Here is a 10,000-nt window from a genome sequence, read left to right as displayed (position 1 = left end):
TTTGCTGGTGTAAATGTGTCTATTACGCTATTAGTTCTAACAACCATAAACACCACAGGGGAACAGGAGGAGTTGAACTCCGTCACACACACACACACACACACACACACACACACACACACACATTCATCACATACAGTAGCTGCATTTAGAGGAAACACACACAGAAGGAAGACTGACACTGAGCTTAGAGTCACGTTCAGTTTCCAGCTCTGTACACACACACACACACACACACACACACACACACACACACACACACAAACACACAGAAGACAGAGAAGAAGAGAGAGGAGTCGACAGGAGAAGAAGATGGCGTCCATCCCCCGTGTTCTGATAGTGTTGCTGATCTGCCTGAGTCAGGACCACATGGGTGAGTTACTGGGAACTAACGTTACCTTGACAACCACCAGCACTACCAGTGGTACACCTGCTGTAACTCTGCCATTCATACCAACACTGCTATTAGTGCACTATAGTTGCAATGGATTTAAATGTGAGATACAAGCCACCATAGCCATAGCATGTGGGTTGGTTTAGCAATAAGATACATTTACAGAAGGAAATCAGCTACAGAACTTACATGATTGTTTTTGTATTATATTGTTTTGTGTTGAGTTTTTAGTTTTTTGTATTGTATTGTGTAGTGTTTGTTTTGTATTGTGTTGTTATGTATATTATGTGTAAGCACAATGATAAAGATTGGTACTGTGCAGTTGCCTACAGCCTAACTTACCATAAAACACACCCTCACATCCAAATTCTCACTTAGTCAGACACATTCACACACACACACGCACTTACGTACACACACTCTCAGACTCACACAGGCACACATTCAAACTCACATCCACACATATTCACATGCATTCACAAACAGTTACACAAAGTCAAACACACACACAAAGTCAAACACACACACATACACACACACACAAATTCACACATGTTCAAACACATTCACATACACAGATTCACACCCACACACACACTCAGAAGTTCACAAACACACACAAACACATTCACATACACACACACACACATAACACACACACACACCAACAAACAGTCACACACTCAAACACACATATTCCAATTCATATTCACAAACACATTCACACAAATTCACTAGAATTCATGACACCCCCTTAACTGGTATGTTGTTTTTAACCCCATGCCGTGAGATGTTTTACTCTGGCCTCTATGAGCGAGTTGAATGGAGTGTAGCTGTTCTGAAAATGAGATTGCTGACGAATATGGGTATCTTGTTATCCTCAGTGTCACCATGCTGTGTGAGGTTTTATACTATGGTGATGTTTCATGGTGTTGTTATACCCCACTTTCAACACTGGACCTCACTGACTCTTTGTGATGTTGAATTTATATATTCTGGAATATACAGGATATGCATAATATCCCCTAGGGCAGGGGTCCCCAACCTTTTTTGCACCACGGACCGGTTTAATGTAGGCATTTTATTCACGGACCGGCTTCAAGGTGTCATTTTACTTCTTATTAGTCACGTCATCCATTCACATTGATGTGAATCAATCAATTGCACCCGTGATTGCACGCGAGTTTGATAGAATGAAGCCCGGTCTGCTAACGTTAGGTGGAGTTAATTTGCGGCCAACACCATTGTATAACGAACGTTAAGTGCATGAAAAATACAACTCACCATAACTCTGAATCAGTTCTTTCTGTGCGGCCCGGTAACAAATGCCTCACGGCCCGGTGGTTGGGGACCACTGCCCTAGTGTTAGCATTAGCGTTAGCCTTGACTGATGTGATTGTATTTCTCACTCAGGTGTCCAAGGAGAGACTCCCACTGTCTTCTCCAGTGTGGGTGGGGATGCCACTCTTCCCTGCAGTTATGTGGTTTATCCAAACTGCTCTTCTACTGTATGGGTTAGTAGCAGCTCTAGATATGCTGTAGAATTGGTCGGCCATGGAAAGATCAATCCTGCTGTAGCCACACACAGAGCTAAGAGACTGAGTCTGGACTCTGACTGTTCTCTCCACATTACTGATGTCACCACTGAGGATGCTGGACTCTACACCTGTCAGCAGTACCTGAGAGAGGGTGGACCCAGACATGGAGAGGATGCTCATGTCTATCTGTCTGTTCTTCAGGGTAGGTGTTATTGTTGTTGTTTTATTTGTTGTTGTTTTCAGGCACTCAGGGGCTCAGTAACTGAAATAAAATTGTTGAATACAATTTGTTGGATACATTTAGTCTTTATTGGAAGCTAGTCTTCAGTTTTTAACAGTTTGTTGTTTAAGGTTTTGTATGTAAACTTTTCTCAATGACATACTTAAATACATTTTCATCTTATATGGTCATGTGAAGGAGGAACTCATTGAAATAAATCAGTATGCAAGCTAGTTTGCTTTTCCTAGTGCCAACTCTGCTGTTGGTGTTTTGCAAGGCAAGGCAAGGCTGGCTTTTAGCGAATTAGCTCACAAGTTACAGGCAAAACTCCATAAAAGTACCTGTAGCTCGACTGGTAGCTAAGCTTTGATACCCAGGGAGCACACATACTGATCAGAGGGGAATTATATATTTGCACTACACTGCAAGTTGCTTTGGATAAAAGTGTGCAATCAATGTTATCATTTCCTTAACAATGTATAGAAGTAAAAACTCCTCTTTATATGAACACTTAAACTCACATTGCTGTGTTTGAATGCAGGTGTCTGCTGTATGGTAAATCTAATGTAGTGTGATGATGTCATTTCCTCCTGTAGTCTCTGCTTCCCCCAGTGAGACTGAGATGGAGGCAGACAGTCATGTGACTCTCCACTGCCTCCTGCACACACGAGACAACTGTGAAGGATCAGTGGAAGGTAAAGGAGTTAGTCTGAGCTGGGTGGATGAGACAGGGAAAGAGCTGCAGACCATTAATAATATCCAGATCAGAACCACATCTCCCTGTTCCATCACACTGACTGAGGAGCTCAGAGGTCCAAACCCTGTTCATACTCGGACATGCCAGCTGACTGCAGGAGGGCAGGTTCAGACTTCTGTCTCCCACACCATCAGACTGAAAGGTTAGAGATGATAAGATGAGTTTGGCATGAAATTACTGCTGTCTGCTGTTTGATTTATAAAGTTGTCTTAAGTAGCGGATGTTCTCTGAATAACTGCTGCTCCTGGCTCAGTTTTCACTCACACAGTTATTTGTGTTTGTTACCTGGCCAATCGATTTTCAGCACCCTTAAGACATCCAGTTTTAAAGCCGACTAATACTGATGACATTCATGTCCTGAATGTGAAACTATTTTAGGGGAATGCATAATTTTCAATGTGTAATTGTCTAGCAGTTTTTTTTTTACTATTTGCAGCCTTGCAGTGAATGCCTCTGCTTTGCATTTTAAATTGAGTTGTGTAGTATGCCATACTATGGTTATTCAGATTAACACTGTTTCATCAATAGGAGTCAATCAAATTGTTGTGATGAGTTACATATATACATTGTTTAATCACAAAGGTGTCAAATCCACATCCTCCTCTCCCTCTGTATTGGAATCCACTCCCACTGTTCCCTCAGGCCTATCAGGTGCAGCATGAAGACCAGATCCCCTCAGTCTCTCAGAATTATACTACAGATCTTCACATTGTGCAATATGCTACTCCGTTGTAAAAATCCTTCTTTCACTGAGCTGTTGGTTTTATCTTAAATACCTAAAAGCTTAGAACACTAACACAAGAAAAGTCATAAGCTCATTGGACACTAACTGGCATGGTGTCTCTTGACAGACTAGGTCTCTGTGCTGACATGTTTAAAACATGCTTGTCTTATGACAGAAGGTTGAAGTAAATTGTTAAACACATGTAATATCTTTTTTTTTAATCCATCCGACTAATACTGATGACATTTATGTCCTGAATGTGAAACTATTTTAAGGGAATGCATAATCTTTCATGTGTAATTGTCTAGCAGTCGTTTTAACTACTTGCAGTCTTGCAGTGAATGCCACTGCTTTAATAATAATAATAATAATAATAATAATAATTCATATTTATATAGCGCTTTTCTAACACTAAAATGCATTTTGTATTTTATATTGAGTTGTGAAGTATGCCCTACAACGGTTATTCAGATTCACACTGTTTCATCAATAGAAGGGAATGTAATTGTTTTGATGAGTTACAGTGTGTGTGTGTGTGTGTGTGTCTCTCTTAATTATGCTACAGGTCTTTAAATTGTTCAATATGGTACTCACTTGTAAAAGTAATTTGTTTATTAAGCTGTTGGTTTTATCCAAAATACCTTAGAGTTAACACAGACATAAGAAGAGTAATAAGCTTTTTGGACCCTAACTGGCGTGGTGTTCTGACAGACTAGGTCTCTGTGCTGAGTCATGTTTATAACTTTCTTGTATAAGTCATATGTCAGAAGGTTAAAATGTTTAAAGACTTTTCTATTCTATTGTATTTTAAAAGTCTCATCAGACGGCTATCCATCACCCCACTCCTCAGGTAAGACAGTGTGTGTGTGATTGTGTGTGTGTGTGTGTGTGTGTGTGTGTGTTTGTGTGTGTGTGTGTGTTTGTAAGACTGAGACACCGCTATCTGCTCGACCTCACATAACCATGCTGCTGACACCTGCCTCACTACACCTTTGAGGTCAGTCAGGAAAGGCACCTCTGCCTGTAGTCTCCTACTGCTAGGATACAAAGATGGCTGCATTCATTTGGGCTTTTGTGTGAAGCTGCCAAGTGCTTCTACAGCCTCATCTACACTTTGTTGACAATGATGACTGATTAATCTGACTCAATTTACATTCCAGATATATATTTCACGTATTTGTATTCTTATATGTTTTTATTCTCTATATGATGTGGTCTCTCACTGTTTCTCTCTCTCTTTCTCTCATTGTATCTTCCATTCCAGTTTAACACATTCATTTGATTAACACAAACTACAGTTTCTGTACGTATACTCTCATTCTCTGAGCTCCAACTGTCCCATCGTTTCATTATCGCTCTCTCTCTGTCCCATCGTTCTCTCTCACTCTCTCTCTCTTTCTCTCTCTCCCTCTCCCCCATCGTTCTCTCTCTCTCTTTCCGCCCCCTCTCTCTCTCTCCCTCTGTCCCTCACTCTCTCTCTCTCTCTCTGTCCCATTGTTCTCTCTCTCTCCCTCGGTCCCATCGTTCTCTCTCTCTCTCTCTCTCTCTCCCTCTGTCGTATTGTTCTCTCTTTCTCTCTCTCTCTCAGTAGTCCATCTGGCTGTTAGAGTTGCTACCACTATCAGTCTGTTTGTGGCTGTGATCATAGTTGCAGTCATTTACAGGATGAGATCACGTGAGTGGATTACAGCAGATACACACTGATCTACACACTCTTTAGTCTACTGATGTTTATCTTCTTCTGACTGACACACACTGATCTACACACTCTTTACTCTACTGATGTTTCTCTACCTCTGGCTGACACACACTGATCTACACACTCTTTACTCTACTGATGTTTCTCTTCCTCTGACTGATACACACTGATCTACACACTTTTGACTCTACTGATGTTTCTCTTTCTCTGACTGACACACACTGGTCTACACACTCTTTACTCTACTGATGTTTCTCTACCTCTGGCTGACACACACTGATCTACACACTTTTGACTCTACTGATGTTTCTCTTACTCTGACTGACACACACTGGTCTACACACTCTTTACTCTACTGATGTTTCTCTTCCTCTGACTGACACACACTGATCTACACACTCTTTACTCTACTGATGTTTCTCTTCCTCTGACTGACACACACTGGTCTACACACTCTTTACTCTACTGATGTTTCTCTACCTCTGACTGATACACACTGATCTACACACTCTTTACTCTACTGATGTTTCTCTTCCTCTGACTAATATACACTGATCTACACACTTTTGACTCTACTGATGTTTCTCTTACTCTGAATAATACACACTGATCTACACACTCTTTATTGTATCTCTGACTGATTCATCTCCATCTGTCTCTGCCTCTCAGGTGATCCCCAGGGCAAACCAAACACCTCTGTGAGTAAAACACACACATGAGTATTTCAGAGTCAGTTTGGTGTTAATGGAAACCCATTCATGTGGTGTTCTCTGTCTTTTCCCTAAGGCTCATAGTGTTGACTCTGCTGTAGCCAGCACGTCCGTCTAGCCTTACGGGCTCTTTAGACACAGCTGTTTCCAGACTCTTCATCACCTTCATCATCCTCCATCACCTGCACTGGAGCTGCACAGGCTGGGATTCCAGGGGGTCTATAACTGCTTTAAGGTGGCATTAATGTGCAACTCCAGTTTTTTTTTTTTAAATCTGTAATCCCTTGCTGGTTTGGCTGTAACTGCTCCTCTTAGCAGTACTTTCATCACAAAGATGTGGCATTTTTGTGTTTTACAACAATTAATGTGCTTAGTTGAGATAAGTTTACTTTTTTCTTCATGAGCAAGATGTGGGATTTTGTGTTTTACAACAATGAATGTGCTTAGTTATTATTATTCTTTCAATATCTAATGCACTTTGTACAGCACTTTGGTCAGTGCAAGCTGCGTTTAAATGTGCTCTGAAAATAAACTTTACTTACTTACAAGTTGAGATACGTTTTCTTTTTCTACTTTGGTCATATGTCTGTTATCCACATGTGTTTCACTAAAACAGTGGAGCTGTATGCGTGATGCGTGTTGAGATGGAAATAAAACGGGGCCTAGCCCCACAGAGCTTTGGATTTGTCACTTGAACCTTGTGTTGCTTGTAACTCTCCCTGGTGCCGTGAATAAAGCTGTAGTCTCACATCTGTGTTGCCTGAAAGTTTTTACCACAAAGACATTTGATGAGCTTAAGACACGACATCATGTCTCTCTTCTGGTATTACTTGAGTAACTGAATGCTAGCGTCTGTGAAGAGTGACTGAGGAGCAGACTGTCCACACATGCACTACTGTAGCTCCTAAAGCATCATGGACGCATATCGGGGCATTGGAAGCTGAAGGGAGGTAAAGCTAACGCTAGCCCACACTGGTATGAGAGATAAGTGTTCTTTTGATACAGCTCACAGGACAGCTTGCACCTGACACCAACCACGGCCATCTGTGCAAAGCCACAGCAGTTTGAGTGTGTGTGTGTGTGTGTGTGTGTGTGTGTGTATGTATGTGTGTGTGTGTGTGTGTGTGTGTCTGTCATGCAGCTGTGGTGTCTCTCGTGTCTGCCCGTGTTTGTGTGTGTGTAAGTGTGGTTAAGTGTGTGTGTGTTCAGGTGCATGTGTGTTTAAGGCTTCAAGGCCTCTACTGTGGCTGATGAGGTCATTCACACATCTGTTTTTTTTTATCCACGGTCAGAAGGGAACATGTAGATCTGTGTTTACATTTGCATTTAGTCATTTAGCAAACGCTTTTGTCCAAAGCGACGTACAAGGGAGAGAACAGTCAAGCTAAGAGCAATAAAACCTGGTGTCACAATAAATACTGCTTTTTTTTTTCAAGAAATAGAAAACGACATGGAAAGAAAAAGAAGTGCGGGACTGTCACTGCTTAAGTGCAAGTTAAGCCAAGATGCCAGTTAGGAAGGGAGGTGCTCTCTGAAGAGTTGTGTCTTCAAGAGCTTCTTGAAGGTAGAGAGGGACGCCCCTGCTCTGGTAGTGCTAGGCAGGCACCAACGTGGAACTACAACTGAGAATAATCTGGATTGCCGTGCTTGCACAGGCGGCAGTGCCAGACGACGCTCACTAGACGAGCGCAGAGTCCTGGGTGTAACATTTGCCCTTACAAGAGCATTTAGGTAGGTGGGAGCAGACCCAGTAAGCACTTTGTAGGCAAGCATAAGTGACTTGAACTCAATGCGAGCAGCTACCAGCAGCCATTGGAGCTCAATGAGTAGCGTGTGACGTGTGCCCTCTTTGGTTGGTTGAACACCAGACGCGTCGCAGCGTTCTGGATCATCTGTAGTGGTTTCACCACGCAAGCCGGCAGGCCTGTTAGGAGGGCGTTGCAGTAGTCGAGGCGGGAACTCACCAAGGTTTGCACCAGCAGCTGGATGGCATACTGGATTAGGTACGGCCTGATTTTGCGGATGTTGTATAGCGCAAAGCCCCATCAGGGCCCAGTTTTGGGGGACCAGAGGACCCAACGCCCACAGGACCAGAGGTCACATTTAGAGGCAATGGCTGCTGGGTGTATGGACATAGCCCCAAAGACATCCAGGCCTGGATAAGGCATGCACAAAGATTGTGTCCACGATGAATGGCAAGAGAAACCATACGTTACGATGTTGACGAAAATCTGTTGTTTTTGTGATTTGTTTCTTGATCAAATATTACGTAATTTCCCCCAAAAAATTGTTATTCTTGTCAGGATTCAAACGAGGACCCAAACGCAGATCGATAAAAGCAGGATTTATTCCAGGATTTATTATTCAGCCCAGGTGACCAGCCCCACAAAAACACAGAGGATAAAAAAGGCAAACACAAAAACAGGGCACACGACCACTGTAAGCTTCCACGCCAAAAAACACAAAAAGCTTCTGTAGGCTTCCAGTTCAAAAAGTATTCCTTCAAGGAGACTTAAGCAGGCAGGCAAAGTTACTTTCCAAAAAACACGATAACTCACGGTACAGGGTGGCACAACAGAAGCGACAATCCGACAGGGAACATGAGGCAAGACAGGTTTAAATAGGCAGGGTCATCAGGCAGGGTAATCATTGGGCACAGAAGAGAAACAGAGTCCAAAATACTGACAATTCTAGGTTTCTGATAAAACACTAATTTAATGTATTTACAATTACAGTAAATGTACCACAATCACCTCAATTGTGACATCTATTCTAGATGGTAAACTGGTAAACCTGTCAGCAGATACTTGGCTTGGATTACATGTAACATATTTCAGAATGTTAGAATGATTTGTTTACTGTAATATTACAGACTGTTACAGTCCAAAGAAGTGATTGTCTGTCGCACGCACACACACACACACACACACACACACACACACACACACACACACACACACACACACACACACACACACACACACACACAAACACACACACACACACACACACACACACACACACACACACACACACACACACACACACTTAGAATAACCCCATCCATCATCTCTCTGTCTCTAGCTTCTTAAAACGTCCTCTTCATCTTCTTCATCAGCTCTGGTTCAACTAGATTACAGGAGGTCATTCAATAATATAAACAAATACAAAAGCAGAGGCCTTTTCAAATTGTGTGTGCTATTTGCGCCACTGTTTGTGCATCGCTTAAACCCCCTGTTCCCATTGGTTAACCGCGCCCTCGAGGACTAGAGCACCTTCATTATCACATGGAACCACACCTTCAGTATCGTAGGAATGAATTGAGCCTAACACGCGTAAGGGTCGATGTCTTGGCTGGCGGATCCTCCTGGGCCTGCCACTGCTGACCCCAACCCCTGTGGCTCTCGAGCCCCCGCATCTTCCGACCCCTCCAGACGAGCCCCAGGGAATCCTCTGGACACTGCTCCATCCTCAACACGCTCCTGCACACACTCTTTCTCGCTCTAACCAGTAGGAGTGGTCCCACCCCGCCCGTGTGATGTCATCAGCGGTGATGGGCACGTGTGTTTTCTCAGTAAGACATCTCCGTCCTCCACCGTTAAAAACTCCCCACACGCAGTAAGGGTTCCCCCACGGACACCCAGCGGTGTACCTGCCCAGGAACGCCCCGTCGGGGGCCAGTTTGGGGGGCGTCAAGTCCGCCTTCACTGCTGCCCAAAATACCCCACTGGTTCTAGTCTTATAAATCCGTACTCTTGCCGGCCTCGTATCAGTTAACTCCAGGTGCTCCTCACCCTCCCAACTCTGGTCATGACGGTAGACTAACTCTGATCCCTCCAGGAGGCTCTTCACTCGTTGTGGACCCCATTCAGCATTCAGCCAGGGGATTCTGTCTTCATCGCCTAGTCTCACGTACTCAATCTCGCTCCAGGTTAATGGTACCGCCAAATAATTGAAG

General features: G+C 43.3%; 1 protein-coding gene across 1 annotated transcript in view; it reads right to left on the bottom strand.

Moving 5' to 3' along the window:
* Nucleotides 1-10,000, bottom strand: part of LOC308375239 (serine/threonine-protein kinase WNK1-like) — a gene marked incomplete at its 5' end in the record, with an annotated part of 89,485 nt that overhangs the window by 77,473 nt on the left and 2,012 nt on the right.

This window comes from Sprattus sprattus (assembly GCF_963457725.1).
Source record: "Sprattus sprattus genome assembly, chromosome: 14".
In the NCBI taxonomy this organism is placed as follows: Eukaryota; Metazoa; Chordata; class Actinopteri; order Clupeiformes; family Clupeidae; genus Sprattus; species Sprattus sprattus.
Note: the sequence above shows the minus strand (reverse complement) of the source record. Positions and strands in the feature narration are given on the sequence as shown.